Source organism: Aythya fuligula, chromosome 10 (assembly GCF_009819795.1).
Source record: "Aythya fuligula isolate bAytFul2 chromosome 10, bAytFul2.pri, whole genome shotgun sequence".
NCBI lineage: Eukaryota > Metazoa > Chordata > Aves > Anseriformes > Anatidae > Aythya > Aythya fuligula.
Genome location: NC_045568.1, coordinates 19,027,396 through 19,048,383, shown reverse-complemented (window position 1 = coordinate 19,048,383; position 20,988 = coordinate 19,027,396). Strand labels below are relative to the sequence as shown.

Genomic DNA, 20,988 nt, shown 5'->3' with positions numbered 1-20,988 from the left:
GGTAGGTTTTACACAATCCATTGTACATAATTAGGCTCTGCATTACAAGGCAAAATTGCCAGGCACCAGCCAAAGAAGAAAAATTTCATCTCTAATGAGTGTTTAAGTGCAACTCACAGAGGAGTAAAGGAGAGAGAGCCCTAGAAATGTAGGAACATGGAGGGTTTCAGTTATGAGCACCACTTGCAATATCTTGGTGAAATATTAATGAGCGCATGGTATGCTACCAGGATAACTTTTATTCCTTCAACCTTCCCTGGAAATCAACATCTTTGAGACAAAAATCCCTGGTTTAAGATTGAAATTGGCCAACGAGAGGGCAACAGACAGACATGATAATCCCATAATCCTCATTTGTGTAGAAATGAGGCTAAAAAACAGATGTCTTATAAGTATCTTAGGCACCAAGCATTCACTGGTGGAAGAAGCTGGCTGATCTGCTCAGTGCTTTGCTGGGCAGAGAGGAACAGCACAGACGGGGACAGGGACCCACTATGTGCAGCTAAGGCAGCATCCAGTAGCAGCAGCACACTGGTTTGTGGCAGTAGAAATTTCCTTTGGCTTGATTCGTCCTAGTTTCCTGACTTGTGAGGAAGAGGCCCTTCCAAAGCTCTGCCCAGTAAAATCCTTATTCCCTGCTGCAGCCCAGTGTGTGGTGGGCCCACATGGCTGGAGACACCCAGCTCCCCCAGGTGCCGATACCTGATGCCTGCACAGCCTCAGCCCACGTGGGACTTCCTAGCGCTCAGGCCCAGATCTACTTCTGGAATTTACAGTGACACAGAAGCTCTGACAGCAATCCCCCAGCCACACAGCTGCAGTTTCTGTTCACAGAAGTCCGACCAGGCTTGCTGCTCAGGTGAAGCACTGATGGCAGCATGGTCCTCTTCTTCCCCCACATGCTGCGGGCGCTCTGGGGCCTAGAGCAGCAGCCGCTGACATTGCAGAAGGCAGGCAGCTTGCTATGGCTGCAGACCGAGGAACGGGGAGTTTCCTTTCACATGAATGGCAAAAAACATTGTACAGTTACAGATTAAACTCAAGGAAAAAAATGATGGCCCTCAGCGGATGGACAGGTGGAGACATTCCTCATCAAGCCAATAACCAAACTTAGGGTGATGTGCAGACAGGGCCAGCAGGCACCACGTGCTTTGTACAACAGTCACGGTTTGGCTCTCCCACTGAGCCTCAGGCCCACAGCTCAGCTGAAATTGCCAATTCCCTCACCAACTCACAGACCTTCTCTCCCACCTCCAGCACCCGAACACCCCTCAGTCTCTTCCTAAATCACTGACCCCAGCCATCTCCCAGGCTCCCCCATCCATCCCAGCCTCGAGCACTGCCACATACCCAAACAGGCAGTGCAATGCTTCGCTCCTATGATTATTAAACCCCAAACCAAAATTTCTCATCTTGTGCCAGTTCCTAGCAAATGAACAATTTATCTGCTTAAGCAATTTGGAGAAATAAATGAGGTAGCTGCACAAGAACTTGGCAGCAAGGGGCGGGTTTCGGTCTCAGTAGTGCCAAAGCACAGCACTCTCCTGGGGGCCAGTATATGCCAAATAAAAACCTGCAAAATCTTGACCTTGGTAAAAACAACAGCTCTGCTCTGCAGGGAGCTGGAACAGCCCTGCAGCTTGAGTTGGATACCTGTCTTTTTTATTTTTCCAGGAATCCCAAATTCTCCTTTGTTCTCCCTAGGAGTGAGCTGCAGCATCCCTTGCACTGGGGTGGCAAAAGCTGATAGGAGAAAACCTTTCCTCAGCACAACAAACAAGAATGCTACAAGAAACGTTACATTACTGATCCCTTCTCCTTTTTCCTTTTCCCCCTCCTCCCTATGTTTCCCTCTTCCGTCAGCCTCAGGCTTAAGTAAAGTAATTTCAATTCACTGCAAATACTTATCTGTAGTTCCTTACCTGCAATTCATTATTTACTGTGCTGTTTGGCTAATAGTAAATACTGATTGCTCTAAGGACAGCTCATTTGTTTGTTTAATGAACTGCCTTTTACTTACAGTGAGCGAATCTTTCAAAATATCAGTATTTGTAAGGAATGATGCAGTTCCAGATTATATTATTGTATACCATTGCTCCCAGAAACACACAATACAAATATTGGACAACTAAACAGCAAAAGTAAATAAATAAATAAATTCCATTTATCTCATAAACCTAGTGAACAATTTTCCCTACATGTAATTACTGCATTAAAATTGCTCATAAACAGTAGCAGAATGACAGCCAAAATTCCCAGATTAGGGGTCTAGTGCTTCCAAGAGAAATTACATTGTACTATTAAAAAAGGCATCAATCTCAGCTATTTGTTTCCCTCTTAAAATATGCAAGATTTAGTTGCTGTGTAAATTCTGTACAGTGCAAATATTAATGAAAGTACTGAATTCCCACAGCTTAATATTTGGTACATTTTTGAAGTGACCTTTTCATTAGCTAGAATCAAATTTAATTTCTCAGTGACATATATATTACAAGATTGTTAAATAAAAGCTATTGGTAATTAGAAGTTACAGCCTTCAGGGGTGGCTCCAGTCACAGAACAGCAGAAGAAAACTCTGGGAAAAAAAAAAAAAAAAAAAGTTTCCTGGTATGAGATATTAAAATTTGGTTATTTAATTAGACCATATGTTGCAAGATAAGTGACTGTATAGCACAGGAGTTTAATTAAGTACTCTAATTCTTGGATACAGTCACAGATAAAAAAAAAAGAATCCCAGCCTGAGTGACAGACTTCCCCCATCTCAGAAGACCAGCAGCTTCTCTAGATTCCGATTTTCTTTATCACCTCCCACCAGGTTGGCAAAGCCACCCTCTGGCATCCAGAGCATCATCTAAATCCCACTGGCTGGAAGACACACCTCTGTGCTCTCCATGCCCTGAGTAACAAAACCTCCCTGCTTCGCTAGTTAGCTGAGAACGGCTGATATTTATGCTAGTGAAACCTGAAATGTAATGCTACAACTTCAACATTTATGCTGCTGTAGTATTTCAGGGAAATAAAAAGTGCTACAAAACAAACAAAACACAACAAAACAACACTGCCTGCAGACTCATTCATGTGTCTGGATATATTTGGAAAGGATGAGAAGGAATATTCATAAGGATCCATCCTTTCACTTCAGGTGTCAATGTTATACATGGCTTTTCTCTTAAAAGTTTTTGGATGTCTCAGTGCACGTAGCAGTGAGAAGATAACTGTCAGCAGACTCCATAGCAGTAACCTATTTTTGGAAGTTGTTCCTTCTCAGGAAAGTAGTCCATGATGCAAATTCTGGAGGTGATTAAAGTAATCATCCAAATCAGAAAGGGTCTTCCTGCTGTGGTAAAATATTTCCCAAGCAAGTACTAGGCTGTATCATATAGACATGAAGACTTTTTTAGATGCAACCTCACTCCCAGGAGGGTTAGTGAGAGGAGCCTGAGCATTATTTATCTTGCCAAGGACTTTATGAACATTATTGGACAGCACAAGTAAAGTACAAGCTTTCAGTGCACTTAGACAACATCTCAACTTTATTTTAGAAAAAGTGTTTCAAACATGATTTCAGCTATTGTACCTTCCCAAATTTGGAATCTATTAGTCTTTAGATTTTTCAACATCCCAAAACAAAAACTAAAAATGTGACAGAATGTATATAAAGATTGAAGAAATACGCATGCAAGGCTGTGAAACATTTTACACAAGACAAGCAGGAGTAACACTGTTGATTCAAGAACCAGTGTAAGTAGTACCATGAATTTCCCTGGGACAAAGATTTCAGAAATAAGTAGGGGTGTGGGGAGCCTGGCTTGGCAGGTGCTGTTTAGCTGGAGGAGAAACCAGGCAGCAGCTAGGAGCACCAGACATGATCTCACTGGCAAGGTGGGGCTGGGAAGTGCCGTACATAAGCGTCTCCTGTCCCACCGCCTCCCCACAGGGGACCATTTTTGCATGTTCCCTGTTGACTCCCAGCTGTTTCCAGCAAAATCGTAAAATGCAATTCTCCCAAAGTCTCTGCACATCACACCCTATGCTCGCAAACCATTTACAAGCTGGCTGTGAATGGTTAATGTTTTCTCTTGGTCATCATTCTGTCCTTATAATTGCCCAGCACCTGACAGCTCTGATTTAATTTGTTCTGTATACCTAGCAGCTGAAGAGCTGTACTACTAAATCATTGAGTACAAGCATCATATTTCTTAAGGTCTTGCACATCTTATACATGCACACAATGACTGAAAACTACAGAAATGGGCTTCTAATCAGTACACGTGATCTGCTTGTTGGTAGCTGCTTGTCAATGCAAAGCCTCACTTCTAGGATATAGAGGCATTTATGAATGTGAGATCTTCAGGCTTTTCTAAAAAACATATATTAAAAAATGATTCCCTCATGCCATTTTACCAATATGATTCATGTAACTTAAGATTATCTGAATGAATTATTGCTTACATTTCCATTGTGCACTTTGGATGTCTCCCTTCAAGTCTGCAAGCGTTTGGTTTTGCAACCAGTGTGGAACTGGGCAATGGATGGTATTTAAACTGAATAAATAATACATCAGTACCCATTTAGGTCTGGCTGCTGAACGAACCTAATGCTGACTGAACTTGACCTGGCCCTGCAGAGGATCATTTGTAAACATAAGCTGAGCGACCTTAAATAAAACTCCCCACCTCTGTATTTGCTCTCTGTGAAAATTGTGTGAGCAAGCTTAAGACCCAGAACATTTGATAAAACACCAGAATTGATACAAATCACACAATGGCTGAAAACAAAGTTCCTGTCTGCAGCTGCGGATATTCATGACAAAGCCTACTCAGAAGGTGGCTGCCCTGCAAGGCTCGTGGGGGCAATAAAAGCTCAGAAGAAAACCCAGAGTGGAAATCAATCCCTAGTTCAGTTTAGTCATAAGCAAAGAAATAAGTATTAACTGTGAACAGTATGTTGTTTATACTAAATACATCATTAAACTTTAGTTTTAACATCATGGACATGGCACATACAAGGAAATCAAGATAACTGGTAATAGGGTCGTTCCTACAACTAGGCACATACAAATCTAAATGCCCCATAGCCAAATGCTACCATTATGGATGTTCTTAAATATGTGAATAAATAAAAGCATGTGCACTAACTTATGGAGAATGGTGACGTTCACCACTGAGCCTAGCTGATGGGACCTGCAAGGGTCAGCAGCAGCACTGCAGAGCGCTGCTCCCCAGGTGCGTGCATCCTACTGCTTCCTACAGCTGTAGGATGACCTTCTGAGACAGGTGGTGCACCTAAACTTTCATCCATAACATCTACCAACAGGTCTATCTTCCACAAATTTAAGTAACTTTTTTCTTAATTGATGATGTATTTTGATCCCCATCACCTGAGACAATGAGTCCCTCATTCTGGGCTCTTTCCACAGTTCATTTTCAAAGTGGGTCACCTGGTTCGCTCTATGTGAACTGCCACGTGTAGTTTTTAGGAGCCTTGGGGAACAGCCAAGAGCATGAGGACAAGGGAATATTGCTGCCTCGCGCTCACATCTTCCCATCCTCTAACATCAGCAACTAGGACATGCAACACAGACTTTTATGGCCTGCCATAAAAACATTCCTCTTGCAGACTGCAGAATAGCCCTCATTATTTTAGGCACTTAGAGCCAAGAAAACACAGAAAATTAACAGTTACGAGTTGAGGGACCCAGAGGGGCCGGGCAGAGCTGAATGGGGACCTGCACGCTCTGTGCAGGGCAGGAGCAGCAACTCCCAGCCACAGGAGCACAGGAGCTCCCTGTAACAGGTGAGTTTAAGTCTATAGGCGTGAACTTGGTCCTTTCTTGAGTAGGAACACATCTGCACCTTTGCACTTAACTCCTTCTAGCCTTCTTCTAGTTTTACTATGGCAGCAACCTCTTTTTTTTCAGGGGAAAATCTGGATTTAAGATAGTGTACTTGAGCTTTACATTCTACATCCTGCAGCATAAATTGCTTATGTAAATACTTTACAAACTTCTGAGAGATCTACAATGATTTGATTAGCAATTTTTTATGATATCTAAAGTTAAAATTAAATTCAAAATATCCTACTGTAATTTTAGATTATATTTCTCCATCACACTACAAAGCACACTTTAGATAATACTTGTACAAGCCATCATAAAATAAGGCTCTTGGCTTTATAGATGCACACATTTACAGAGGTAACAGCAGTCTAACCCCCCAAGTATATCTGTTACATCACCCTTTCCTAAAGGCATTGCCATACATTTATTCAGTAGTTGTTAACCAGTGGAATCAGCGTGCTTGCTCCAGCACCAGCAGATAAAGCTGTAAGGGAGGAATGGTGTACACATGGCTTTTTCACAAGCCCACAGACACACAGTGACAGTCACTCCCCCGTGCTGGTAGCAAAGCAGCAGAGATGTGAGCTTTGGGGATATAGCTGAAAGCACACCAGCTGGTTAAAAATTAAACCATAGTCTGAAGCTTTTTTATTATTATTTTAAACTTGAGACACAACATGTCCTAAATGAGCTTACCACATTTCTGGCTGAAACTCATTTCATATTAATCAAAATTTTCAGCAGTGATTAGCATTTCTGCTCATAGGTCAAGCATGAAGCCCAAAACAAAGTACAGTAGCACCAGGGCTGAATGACTGGAAATGACGGCATGTCAGCCAGGCACAAAGGACATAAAAGCAGGTTGTGGTCTGTTTTCAGATGAGACTGCAGGAGACAGCCTCCTTGAGTGGAGGCAATGCAAATCCTCCTGGTTTCACAATGAATTTGTGGCAAAGGCACTTTGTTCTTTCGCACACTCATTCTCCTTGTTTCAAAGTGGAGAACAGTAGGAAAGTCATGAGCTTTCTCATGACAATAGCAACAAATGCCTTATAGCAGAGCAATGCCTTCAGGAGGATCCCTGCCTCACCTCGACACCCAGCTCAGGCCAGGGGCTCTGCAGAGCCCTGGTGGGCTGGAGGTGTGGGCAGGGTCCTGCACTGCAAAGTTCCCCTGCAGCCCCAAGGTTTAATGAGATTGCTCATTCCCCTCTCCCAGTCTCCTGATGGGAAGTTACTGGAGAAAGGCCGCATTTATCAGGTAGTAAAAGAGGGGGGAAATTTACAGCACCCAGGAGCTAATGGGCTGTGTGAAGAGTGTGGCATGCGCATGGTATGGGGGCCATCCCCGTGGCAGGAAAATCACCTGATGGTGACAGAAACCACTGCAAAGCAATGAAGTTCCCACTTTGTGTAGTGATTTTCACAGCATGGGGCCATGTTTACTTGAGAGTTCCCTGCGCTTGTAGCAAGGTGACAATGTGCACAGGGAAAAAAAGGTATTTAACTGCAAGTGAATTACCCTAAAAACAGCAGCAAGCAGCAATTATTCCTACTTGTTTCATTAGGGATGCATTGTTTCTGATGTATCCCAGACAGGTGAACTGTCCCTCTCTTGCCCCAGGTGTGCTCACTAGATCCCAAGAGGAGAATCCCATGAGCTTGCACGCATCAAATCCTAAAACCAAAGGAGAACTACCACAATGATCTCTTCAGAGGCACATGAGAAACTGATTGAATGAGTTTTTGACTGGGATCTCCACCGAGAAAGAAGTTCATAATCTTAATGGAAGTGCCTGAGATATTCTACTAAATAGCATAATATTATAATTTATCAGGTCATCATTTTGCTTTGATGGCTTATGTTAATGGAAATCTTTTGTATCGCGGTTTTCAAGGGAATGGGGTTGCTGATAAGGTAAGGATTACTTCTGATCGTGGGCAGCAGGGACTGAAAGTTTTCTGCACTTGCTCATGCATCATTCCTACTGTCATACTCTACAACCAGAGGAGTTTTTAGCTGCAGTAGTTACTTCTCTCCATTAATGCCTTTGTTCAGAGTACTGAATCAAGACATCAGTCAACTAAAATGAAGACAGTTAGCTGACAATATATTGAATGTATCTGCAGCAGCTCTGAAATAAAGGAAAAAGACTAATTCTGTTTCTCTTTTGGATCCATGTTCATCAGCCCTTTCACTACTGAGAAGACAGAGAAAAGCAGTTTCTAGTGACTGCATTATTTTCAGGTGATAACACAGAAAATCTTCATCCAGATTTGAATCCAACTAAGGTGCCTAGGTACACAATGTGGAGAATGGAGAATCTTAAAGTTAAATAACAATGCAGAACCGTGGCCTTCATTACCCATTCAGCCCATAACATGATATTCTTCAGAACAAGTTGTACTAATCAATTACATGCACATTGGGTAAAAGCACTTCCTATGTTGTTCACATGAAAACTGTATCGTACACTTTGCACGGAGCTTCTATAAGCACTGTGTGTGTTAGGCACCTTTTTCTCTAAAAATTGAAGAAATCATAAATACTGTTAATTGTGTTGTTTTTCATCTCATTTGCATTGCACCACATAGATAGATCTATTTATTGCCCTGTAATCCTTACCCATAACATCTCGCTACGCACCTTAGAAATGCTGATCAGAAAACAACTCTGAAAACCACAGAGAGGAGTCAGTTATTAAAAAGACAAGCACTGCACGTGACATTTCATGCACTTTATTCTCAAATGTCTCTGACTTGACTTCTGCTTCTTCATGCTCCCTTGCAGCTGCCTCTGAGCCCACAAAGCTCCCTAGGGCACAGGAGAGCCAAGCCGCATGGCTTCACTTCTTACAGGTCCTAGTGTTTCAAGCAGCTCCCCTCAACACAGACAAATTTTCACTCAGAGGGTGGTGGGACACTGGCACAGCCTGCCCAGAGAGGTTGTGGATGTCCCTTCCCTGGAGGTGTTGAAGGCCAGGTTGGACGAGGCCCTGGGCAACCTGGTCTAGTGGGTGAAACTGGGTGAAATCTAGGGGTTAAAACTGTATGATTTCAAAGGTCCCTTCCAACCTGAGCCATTCTATGATTCTCGGAGTCTCTGAAATGCCCCTGCACCCTGTGCTCTTCTTGCTTGTCCAACACCTTTGGTGTGTCCATCATGTGCACCTCCTTGGCGTAAACAACATCAATTATTCTATAGCTGAACTGCATCTTGCAGCCTGAGAGATGCTCTTGGGCATCAACTCAGAAATGCTGATCTATTATAAATAATATTTTGTGTTAGGTGAATAACAGGGATCTTTCAGAGGTGCAGACCACAGTGTGCCAGGTTAAGAAGGTGCAAAGAGGACTAACCAAGAGACTGCTACTAAATGCAGAAATGTGCCTGTGGCCAGGGCAGCTCCCTGGCGTGAGGGCGTGAGTCCAAAGTGGCCGCAGGCCCCCGAGCAGGGTTGTCTCTGTAGTTCTGTCAGGGAACATGAGAAAGGAGCAAATCTTCTAGCTAGTGAATTCGGTTTTATTCCACTTTGCAGAACAGCCAGTGGGAGATTTCCTCATTAGAGCCAGTGTGTCTAAAGCATGGGAGAGCAGGAGCTGCAGGTGATGTATTGCCTGCCTTCACACTCTCCTATCTGCTCTTTGGCAGCAGCGTAAAACCCTCAGAGCTTGTGGATATCCTGGTCTTCCAAACAGGCAGGGAAGTTGCTTAAGGCTGGTAAAGATGCTGCAATGTAAAAATGAAAACTTCTTTTGCAATTACAGCCCATGCCCTTTGAGCTTTCCATTCCACTCTCCTCCGTCTTTTATTTAGCTGCAGTTATTTAAAGCATTGATCTCTGTTTAAGCAGCTGCTGCCACAACTAGTCAGCCCAAGCAGCTCTTTTAATTAAATATTTGCTATTGTGCAAGTTTTCTCTCCCCTTCCTTCTATCCTCATGGATAACATTTGTTCTTGCAGAGTTAACAAGTCTGCTGAGCACCCTCCACCTGCGCCTGAAAGGTGTCCTGCACTCCAAGCAGCCCAAGTGATGCGATGTCTCCACAGAAATGAATTTTGATATGCACCCTGTCATTTACTATCAAGGGGAACCATCAATAATGAGGAAAAGAAATAAAACTTGCTGGGATTTAATAATCATTATTAAATTATGTCATTTACATAATTACGCTGTAGCTGTTACACCATAGCTTCTCATTTTATGGCATGGTAGATTGGCAGAGTGCTTCACAAAATGAATTTTTTTTCCTTCTATCCCCTGTCTTTTACCTATAACTGCAAATATAAAGTTGACCAGGTAAACGATGCTAAACCACAACAGATACTAAACAGGTTTGCCTAAAGGATGGGAAAGGAGACAAGATTCACAACGTGAATAAAAAAAATCTCCCACAGGTTGCCCCGGGAATAGCACTCAGGGCAACTGGGTTGAACAAATGCCATAAAGGCTTGCTTTGTTTGGGCAAAGGCTGCTTTTTCAGGCTGATGGCTCATGAAGCAGACACCTGCCTTGACTCATCTCTACGTGGTTGAAGCATGACTCAGACTCTCACTGCTTGCAGACAGCAGAGCCAACTTGATGCAAACCCACCCATCCATTAAGACCCCATTTGACACTGGAGATAAAACAGATAAAGAGGAAAAAAAGTGCTTTTTGAGCCCAGATGTTTCAGCAGTGAGCATGGATGCTTGCAGTACCCCTTTATGCAGAAATGAGAGTGCATCACAGGCTGGAGCTGAAGGGGTGCAGCACTGTGAAGCCAAACAGACAAACACAGGACTTGGAGTATGCAAAGGAGATGGGGAGAGAAAAGTTTAGGGAAAAAGGAGGCAGCAAGAGGAGAATATGAGGAAATTAGACCAGACACCAACAAGCATGATAGAGCTATGCGGGGCCTCGAAGCAGCTGCTGTTAGATGTAGATGAGAGAGTGAACAGCTCCTGGGAGAGGGCAGAAACTGTCAGAATAGCAAAGAATGCAGATGAGTTTGGGACCAGCACTGTACAGAGACAGACAGGGCAGGGGTTTGGGAGAACTCGTGCGCCAGGAGCAGGAATGCGCTAGGGAAGAAATGAATGAAGCAGCAGGTCCCAAAGCACTGTGTGGGGAACAGGAGATGCCGCAGCGGTACCAGCAGTCTGCGGGGAGGGGAGAGGAAAGCAGCTCACTGAGGCACAGCAGCAAATGCTCCTTCAGCGCAGGATTTCAAACCCGCTTGATCTCTCCAAGTGGAGAGACACAGTGGGGATTTATTTCAAAAAGAAAGACTAATGGCAGTGTCCTGGTTTCAGTTAGCACAGAATTAATTTTCTTCCTAGTAGCTGGTGGAATGCTGTGTTTTGGCTTAGAATGAGAAGAGTGCTGATAACACCCCGATGCTTTAATTGTTGCAGAGCAGTGCTTATACTAAGCCAAGGACATCTCAGCCTTTGCTCTGTCCTGCCAACGGGCAGGCTGGGGGGTGCAGTAAGAGCTGGGAGGGGACAGACCCAGGACAGGTGACCCAAACTAGCCAAAGGGGTATTCCATACCATCTGACGTCATGCTAAACAATATATAGGGGTGGCTAGCCGGGGGGAGGGGGCCGGACTGCTTGGGGTTAGGCTGGGCATCGGTCAGCGGGTGGTGAGCAATTGCATTGTGCATCACTTGTTTGTACATACTATTATTACTTTCGTATTATCACCATTGTATCATCATTATTATTATTGTTATTATTATTTTGTTATTTTTTTTTTCCTGTCTTATTAAACTGTCTTTATCTCAACTCACGGGCTTCACTTTCCATTTCTCTCCCCCGTCCCAGAGAGGGAGGGGGGAGGGTGAGCGAACGGCTGCGTGGTGTTTAGCTGCCGGTCGGGTTAAACCACGACAGTCTTTTTGGCGCCCAACGTGGGGCCCGAAAGGTTGAGATAACGGCAGATCTGATCAGAGTGTGTTAAACTAAAATTGGTGTAAGGATTAGACCTGCTTAATAGTCACTTGTCACGATGCTGATTGCTTTAATCACAACTCTGCTGGGCCGTCAAGGATTCAGGAGGAGGAAGATGAGGATGCCGAAAGAGCAACAGTAACTACCCGAAGCCTAAACGAGCGCGAGCTACGAGATGTGCGAAAAGATTTTGGTCGCTGTATAGGTGAGCAGCTTGTCACCTGGCTGCTCCGGTGCTGGGACTCTGGAGCCAATTGTGTGGAATTAGACGGCAGGGAAGCCAAGCGGCTGGGATCCCTTGCTCGAGACGCCGGCATTGACAAAGCAATTGCAGATGGAGCACGACCCACCAGCCTCTGGAGGCGTCTCCTCTCAGCTGTGAGGGAAAGGTATCCCTTCAAGGAAGATATTTTATGTCTACCAGGCAAGTGGACCATTATGGAGAAGGGAATCCAGTACCTGAGGGAATTAGCCGTACGGGAAGTGATTTATGAGGATCCAGTTTTTAGGAATAAAATGGCAAGATGGACGTCGTCAAATCCCAATGGATGTGATCAACAAAATAACAGCTATGTCTCCACCAACTAACAAAAAAGAAACACAGACTTTCCTAGGTGTTGTGGGGTTTTGGAGAATGCACATCCCAAATTACAGTCTGATTGTAAACCCACTCTACCAAGTAACTCGTAAGAAGAATGAGTTTGAATGGGGCCCTGAACAACGACAAGCCTTTGAACAAATCAAGCAGGAAATAGTCCATGCAGTAGCCCTTGGGCCAGTTCGAACAGGACCAGATGTAAAGAATGTGCTCTATACTGCAGCCGGGGAGAACGGCCCCACCTGGAGCCTCTGGCAGAAAGAACCTGGGGAAACTCGAGGTCGGCCTCTGGGGTTTTGGAGTCGGGGATACAGAGGATCTGAGGCCCGCTATACTCCAACTGAAAAGGAGATATTGGCAGCATATGAAGGAGTTCGATCTGCTTCGGAGGTGGTCGGTACTGAAGCGCAGCTCCTCCTAGCACCCCGATTACCGGTACTAGGCTGGATGTTCAAGGGAAGGGTCCCCTCTACGCATCATGCAACTGATGCTACATGGAGCAAGTGGGTTGCACTGATTACTCAGCGGGCTCGAATAGGAAACCCCAGTCGCCTAGGAATATTGGAAGTGATCATGGACTGGCCAGAAGGCAAATACTTTGGGATATCATCAGAGGAGGAGGTGGGTCGTGCTGAAGAAGCCCCACTGTACAACCAGTTGCCAGAGAATGAAAAGAAATATGCCCTGTTCACTGATGGGTCCTGTCGTATTGTGGGGAAGCATCGGAGATGGAAGGCTGCTGTATGGAGTCCTACGCGACGAGTTGCAGAAGCTGCTGAGGGAGAAGGTGAATCGAGTCAGTTTGCAGAAGTGAAAGCCATTCAGCTGGCTTTAGACATTGCTGAACGAGAAAAATGGCCAGTTCTCTATCTCTACACCGATTCATGGATGGTAGCAAATGCCCTGTGGGGATGGTTACAGCAATGGAAGCAAAACAACTGGCAGCGTAGGGGCAAACCTATCTGGGCTGCTGCATTGTGGCAAGATATTGCTGCTCGGGTAGAGAACCTGGCTGTGAAAGTACGCCACGTAGATGCTCATGTGCCCAAGAATCGGGCTACTGAAGAACATCAAAACAACCAGCAGGTGGATCAGGCTGCTAAGATTGAAGTAGCTCAGGTGGACCTGGATTGGCAGCATAAAGGTGAATTATTTATAGCCCGATGGGCCCATGACACCTCAGGCCATCAAGGTAGAGATGCAACATACAGATGGGCTCGTGATCGAGGGGTGGACTTGACCATGGACGCTATAGCACAGGTTATTCATGACTGTGAAACATGTGCTGCAATCAAGCAAGCCAAACGGTCAAAGCCTCTTTGGTATGGAGGACGATGGCTGAAATATAAATATGGAGAGGCCTGGCAGATTGATTACATCACACTCCCTCAAACTCGCAATGGCAAGCGCCACGTACTTACAATGGTGGAAGCAACCACCGGATGGCTGGAAACATATCCTGTGCCTCATGCTACCGCCCGGAACACCATCCTGGGCCTTGAAAAGCAAGTCCTATGGCGACATGGCACCCCAGAAAGAATAGAATCAGACAATGGGACTCACTTCCGAAACAACCTTATAGACACTTGGGCCAAAGAACATGGTATTGAATGGGTGTATCACATCCCCTATCATGCACCAGCCTCCGGGAAAGTTGAACGATACAATGGCCTGTTAAAGACTACCTTGAAAGCAATGGGTGCTGGGACGTTCAAAAACTGGGATACGCATTTGGCAAAGGCCACCTGGTTAGTCAATACTAGGGGATCTACCAACCGAGCTGGACCTGCCCAATCAAACCTGTTACGTACTGTAGATGGGGATAAAGTTCCTGTAGTGCATGTAAAAAATATGCTGGGTAAAACAGTCTGGGCTACTCCTGCCTCAGGAAAAGGCAAACCTATTCGTGGAATTGTTTTCGCTCAGGGACCTGGATATACTTGGTGGGTGATGCAAAAGAACGGAGAGGTCCGGTGTGTACCTCAAGGAGATTTAATACTGGGTGAGAATAGCCCATAAACTGAATTGCACCATGTTAAATAGTATATTATACTGTATGTTATCACTACCATGATTACTATAGGTGACTAATTAGAATGTATGGAAAAGAGTGTAACCTGAGCATGACATAAATGGTATGGAATAAGGGGTGGATAGATGTCCTGGTTTCAGTTAGCACAGAATTAATTTTCTTCCTAGTAGCTGGTGGAATGCTGTGTTTTGGCTTAGAATGAGAAGAGTGCTGATAACACCCCGATGCTTTAATTGTTGCAGAGCAGTGCTTATACTAAGCCAAGGACATCTCAGCCTTTGCTCTGTCCTGCCAACGGGCAGGCTGGGGGGTGCAGTAAGAGCTGGGAGGGGACAGACCCAGGACAGGTGACCCAAACTAGCCAAAGGGGTATTCCATACCATCTGACGTCATGCTAAACAATATATAGGGGTGGCTAGCCGGGGGGAGGGGGCCGGACTGCTTGGGGTTAGGCTGGGCATCGGTCAGCGGGTGGTGAGCAATTGCATTGTGCATCACTTGTTTGTACATACTATTATTACTTTCGTATTATCACCATTGTATCATCATTATTATTATTGTTATTATTATTTTGTTATTTTTTTTTTCCTGTCTTATTAAACTGTCTTTATCTCAACTCACGGGCTTCACTTTCCATTTCTCTCCCCCGTCCCAGAGAGGGAGGGGGGAGGGTGAGCGAACGGCTGCGTGGTGTTTAGCTGCCGGTCGGGTTAAACCACGACAGGCAGCAAGAAAATCTCATCTATATTCACATAAATAAATATAAAATGAGAAACATTGTGAAATACAATATTGTACAAGTTGTTTGGTAGCACTTGCTGCAGAGGATGCTGAACTGCACCAGGCTGTATCCTTTGAGGTCAGGAGAGAGGCTCCTGACTGGCTTCATCTTAACTGGCAAAACCAACCAACCAAATAAATAAATAAATTGATCTGTGTCTATGGGAAACGCATCAAATTCCACTTGTGCACCACGTCTCTTTCCCAGACTTTCCAGTTAGTGGAAGCAATTAGTAAAGCAAAGCAAGGTTAAGGTTAGAGCCAACTTCTGTTACCTGCTGGCAGGAAAACCTTTCTTGGACAGCAAGTGGATGGTGAGGATTTATTAAAATGATTTATATGATTTGTAAAATGTTACCAAATGTCTGCAATTCAGCCTGTTTCCTGAGAGAAACATAAAAGGGCAATGTCTGAAATCGTTGTTTTCCTCTGATTCATTCTCCAGTAAAGCCCAGTTCCTTAGCACCCTTCTGGGCACCAGGCAAATAAATGCAAACACCACAAACAGGTCCTCCAAATCAGCAGATATATCAGGGAGGGCTATTATAAAATGCCATTTACATTTAGTAGTAGCCAGAAAGTTAGAAAGTTAAAAATAAAAATAAAATAATAATAATTAAAAAAAAAAAAATCGTCGGACTGGAAGTACCAAAGTCAAGACGAATGAGAAACAAGTTCCTCCTTCAGAGGTAACGCCTTCTGCAGCTGCCAACAAGCCCCACTTAAAAGGCATCTTTCTGTTTCCTAATTTTCTCTGCTTTCTTTTGTAACACCATTTCCAATTTTGTAACTTTTCTTTATTAGCGTGAATGTTGTTTCCATTCTCAACTTGTCTAATGTTCAAAGCTGGCTTACCGAATTTGTTGGGTACAAGGAATACTGCTTTCACACTCAGAAACCAGTGTTTTCCACAAAGACTTTAAACCTGCATAATCCAGGACAAGTTTGGGCATCCCAGCCTTTCAGAGGTAGCTCTCACTGGCTGCAAAACCAGCTCCAGGGCTGCTACAACCAGGATGCAGCCAGGAGGATCCATCCAGGAGCTAGTTGTTATCTCTAGCACTACTTCTCCTTCTTGAAAGGGACCACCCAGGACTGCAGAACACCTCAGACTGGCACACAGTGTGGTTCCTCTCTTTCTAGACCTAAGGGATGTGCAGGCAGGACCAGTGCTGCCGAAGATGTCCCAGCACAAAGCAGGCTGGGGCTAACCCAACACCTATTTAACATGCCAGGTCAGCATGCTGTACAAAAGCTGCAGGTGCAGCATACACCCTGCAATATCCAGCTCAAACACCCTGCACTATTGTTTCACCCCTGCTCAGGGGCTAACTTTCTTAACTTGAAAGGCTCTCAGCAGCTCTTTCACAACAAATAACCAGGATTATGATTTCAATTTCATCACAAAGATGGCACCACCTTTGCTCCAGGCTCCGCAGAGCTCAGGCTCTGACACTGAACCTCTGGGAAGGAAAGACCCCAATGGCATCCCAAAGTCCTTCCAGTTCCCTGCTGGAGTCAGAGCTTCCCGCAGCAGGCAGGCCCCAGCAGCCTACATGCTACCCTTGCACATCAACGTGCCACTAATCCTGAACCACAAAAAGGCTTAAAATATCTGTCAATCATGCTCCCTCCATGCAGCCCTTGCAGTCTTTCTGGTAGAACTGTGACTGCCGGGCTGGAGCGCAGCATGGCAATGTACTGTGGGAAATTAAAGGCCAACCAGGGAAACAATTGCTACCATAACGCATGTAATCAGCGGGAGATGGGATGGATGTTTGCAATTCCAAGCCATGGAAGGCATTTTTAAAGTGCTTTTAGTCTCGTCCATTCTCCTTTAACAGTAATATTTTTCTCCCTAATAGTTGCATTTTATATCTAGGTCATAATTTTCCAAGGTACAAACTTCTACGGTATATGTCAAGCTATGTAGTAAAGTCAAGCAAACACTTGTAGTAATTACATGCCCAGGAGATTTCATAACATCACAGAATTAACAAGCAGTTCAGTAAATTATATATCACTTGATCTGCAATTGCTACATCTCCAGCAAAGAGCTCTGCTCCATCTGCGATGGCAGTGACACAGCACGTCAGCACGGTGCGAGCCCGTCAGGCGGTTATCACACACTAATATTAGCTACCACCTTATCTCACGTTTCTCTTTGAAGATTTAAGTACGATTTTCTTCCACTTTCTTTTCAAGAGGGCAGTTTACAGAGTTAAGTGCTTCTGCATTGAGAAAATGAAGTTCTGCTTAACAGAAACATAATCCTAACCTGCAGAAAGAGGCACATTTCTCACTTCTCATGATTTGCACTAGAAATTGTTTTCACATTTCTTTCACTACACAGCAACTGTTTAGGACTAGCTCCACACAAAGGTGACTAAGTCCTTATTCAAAATGGGTGTCTTGACACACATAAAGGCTACATGGATAAGCTGAACAGGGACGCAGCCTCCATGCTGGGCAGAGAGGTGTGCCCAGTCAGCGGGAGCAAGGTTCTTGCTGCAGACACGTTACTGAGGTCACTAACCTGGCACAAATCACATTAAGCGTCCCAACAATCATTTTGATAAAGAATAAGCCTCTACTCTTAAAACTTAAGAGTTCTACTCTGCCTCTACTCTTGAAAACTTAAGGATCAAAGATGGTTCAAAATATTTCAAATAAAGAAAATGCAGGATATTTATTTTTAAAACATTTCTTTCTAGACTACTTCAGTGATGCCAAGGTTACGAAAGGGATTACAAACAATCTGTACAAGGAGGTATCTGAGCACTGCAACAAATTGCCCAGGCAGCCACTGCATTAAAGCTCAGAGGTGAGCACCCTTCACTGTTTGCTTAAAGGGATTTCCTGCAAAACCTGCATCATTTGTCTGACACTAACTGGGAAGTGTAATGCATTTAAAGAACTCACAGATTAATCGTCTGTTAATTCTGTTTTCTGAACAGCACAAAGCAGAGAAAATGGTCCAGGATCGACTCCATTCATAACCATCACAAATTTCAAGGCAGACTGCTTACAGCCTTCCGTGTGACCAAGTGGGGTGTCTGACATCTAGACAGGCTTGAGTAAAACAGTGGAATCAAACCTGGGAGATGGACAACCTGTAACAACCTGAGCTCCTATCTGACATAGGAATTTTATTTTATTTTGCTGGCAAATTTGATTGCAATTCTAACCTTGTTGGTTGAATGACCGATGCACTGGAACTCTGTCTCCAAACAGAGTTGACTTCGTGTGTTGTTTTCTATAGCAAGTGACTAATCTATACTGTGCAGACCTAATACCTCAGCCGTCTGCCAAAAGGTGTACAAACAATCCACATTGTAACCGAGTCTATTAATATGTATTAAAAGCCCTACTGCAGTTGACATGACATTCCTGTACATGAATACGAAAATACGACTGCTATATTAAAAAAATTCAACTAATCATGCCTCACTGGTTTTCTCACTGTGAGTTTCTAATTTAAACTTTTAACTGTATCACAGCAACCTCATCAAGCCATGATTTCTTATGGCTGCAGAAGCAAGAAAGCCCATTACAGTAACAAGGGAAAAAAAAAAAAAAAAAAAAAAAAAAAAAAAAAAGAAAAGAAAGCAAACACAAACCTGTTCTTGAAGAAGAAAGAAAGAAAAAGGAAAAATGAAAAAGAGTAAAAATGAAATGGAATTTCACATCGAAGGAGAAAAAAACAAACAAACAAACAAACAAAAACAGATTATGCATCTGCTTCCCCCATTGTTTCATATTCTACTGGTCATAATAGGAACATGGTCTATAGCATAAATCTGTCTAAAAGGGCACCAATGCCCAGCAGACAGAAGAGCCATGATGGGTGACACACCAGAACAGACAGACTGGAGGTGACTTCTGAATAAACCTACGTCAATTGCGGGCCAGACCCAGGAAATCAGACATCAGATCCAATCCACCCATGCAGCTTTGACTTCCACAGAGGGCAGGAAGCATTACTTAATTCTTATTCCACTCATGGGTTTAAGCCCTTTACTCAGCTCTACATAAAGCCTTGGGACTCGAGAACCTGAAACCTGTGAGCCCTGGAAGCCCAACACAGGAGCAGCAGCTCCCAGTTCTCTCCAGAAACAGCTCCCTCCAGGAAAGCAAGTTCTTCAGGCACTGGACATGATTGAGAGGAGGATTTTAAGGGATTCAGATGCTCTGTTCACATTAATAGCGTAAGTAATCTCTGCACAATCTCTAGGGGTAATTTGAAAATCCCAGTGTGGGTTTTGGGTTTTATCTTTTTGGTTTGTGTACTCTCCCCATGCACCAAGGAAGCAGATCCACTTATTAAAGCATTTATTAAACTTGCCGAGCTGTCTTTTTCGCCATCTCTGAGCTACCCTGTGTGAATGCTAATCACTGTCATTACACAGTTCATCCTCAATGAAATACTTGCCACGATTCCCACTGACCAACAAAACAAAATTAAAAAGAGCTCAGGAAAGAAAATAAAGAACACAAGCCTAAACCTGGAAAATATTCAATAAAGGTTTCTTTCCAGAGTTCCTTATCCCTTCCCCTATGGGCCACATTCCTCATTCCCAAACACCCATCCCCCTCTTCATATAACTGTTTTCAAAAACAATCCTAAGAGAGCACGCAGAGCTCTTCCCCTGCTGGGTGGGGATAGGAAACTGGGGCATGGAGGAGATATTTTTGTGAGCAAACACAGCCTAGTAAGGCTACAAAGATTTCAGGCAGGTGGAATATCTGAAGCCATTCTGCAGACATGCAAGCTCCTGGAGCTCCCCATCACAACAAACACGCACGTGGAGGTAGATAGGCATGGATACCTGTAGTTATGTATGCATGAATGTGTAAAAGAGACTGAGGTTACATCAATGAACTCCTTCAGTTCACTCCTTATCACCAGAAAGAGTTGATTTCAGGTGTCAAAAGCAGTGAGGCAAGAGCACTATCAGGCCCTGCTGCTCATCTCCACCCTCTTGCAATCAGCTACCTTTCTGGGGCCAAATGACAACACCCAAGACAAGGACAGACAGCGGCTTTGAGCTGGAAGAGCTCTCATAAGCACCTCTCAATACACAGGTCATAGCATGCTGAGATGCTCTCACAGAAATCATACCATTTCTTTCAACATCCCTCACCAAAGGAAAATTTCCTAGAAAAGTGATGTGCAGGAGAGGGATGCTGAGTTTTTATCCTGTCCAAGTTTACCTTCTTACGTCCCCCAGACCTTTCTGTGATTAGCCCTCTTCAGCACCAGCAGAGCTTTGAAGCTGATCTCATCTTACCCCAATAGAGCCCTGGGATGCCAGAAATTCTAGTAAAACTAGAGGGAATTAGGTGCATTTCAGTGAAAATAACAACAAAAATAAATAAATAAATAAATAAAAATAATAAAAATAAAAAGACATACAGGCAAACAAACAAGAAGCTTTCCTCAGAGTAATTCTGTATTGATTTGAGACATAAAAACCCCTCTACATGTAAAAGAGAGCTCTGAACTTGGAAAATCACTCATGTTTTCTACCCTCTTGTGTGCTGATGGAGCCATGAGTGAATTGCAGCTCCCCAGCATCCCCCAGCTAGGTTTCATCTTCAAAACCCATCGATAAAAAGACCTGCATATGAGAATTTTGCAGCATGTACAAAAACAGCCTTTGGGGGCCAGGAACTGCTCCCCAGGCAAGAAGTAAGTGTCTGAAAAGCAGGAGAAACACACACCTCATCCATGAAGGAAATGTTCTTTGTTCCTCTCCTTTTTGTAATGCTGACTGTGATAAATCTGCCTCCTGTTTTAATT

General features: G+C 44.0%; 1 protein-coding gene across 8 annotated transcripts in view; it reads right to left on the bottom strand.

Annotated features, from left to right (window-relative positions):
* CHL1 (cell adhesion molecule L1 like) overlaps positions 1 to 20,988 on the bottom strand; it is a 157,189-nt gene that overhangs the window by 83,845 nt on the left and 52,356 nt on the right. The gene's annotated exons all lie outside the window — the stretch shown is intronic.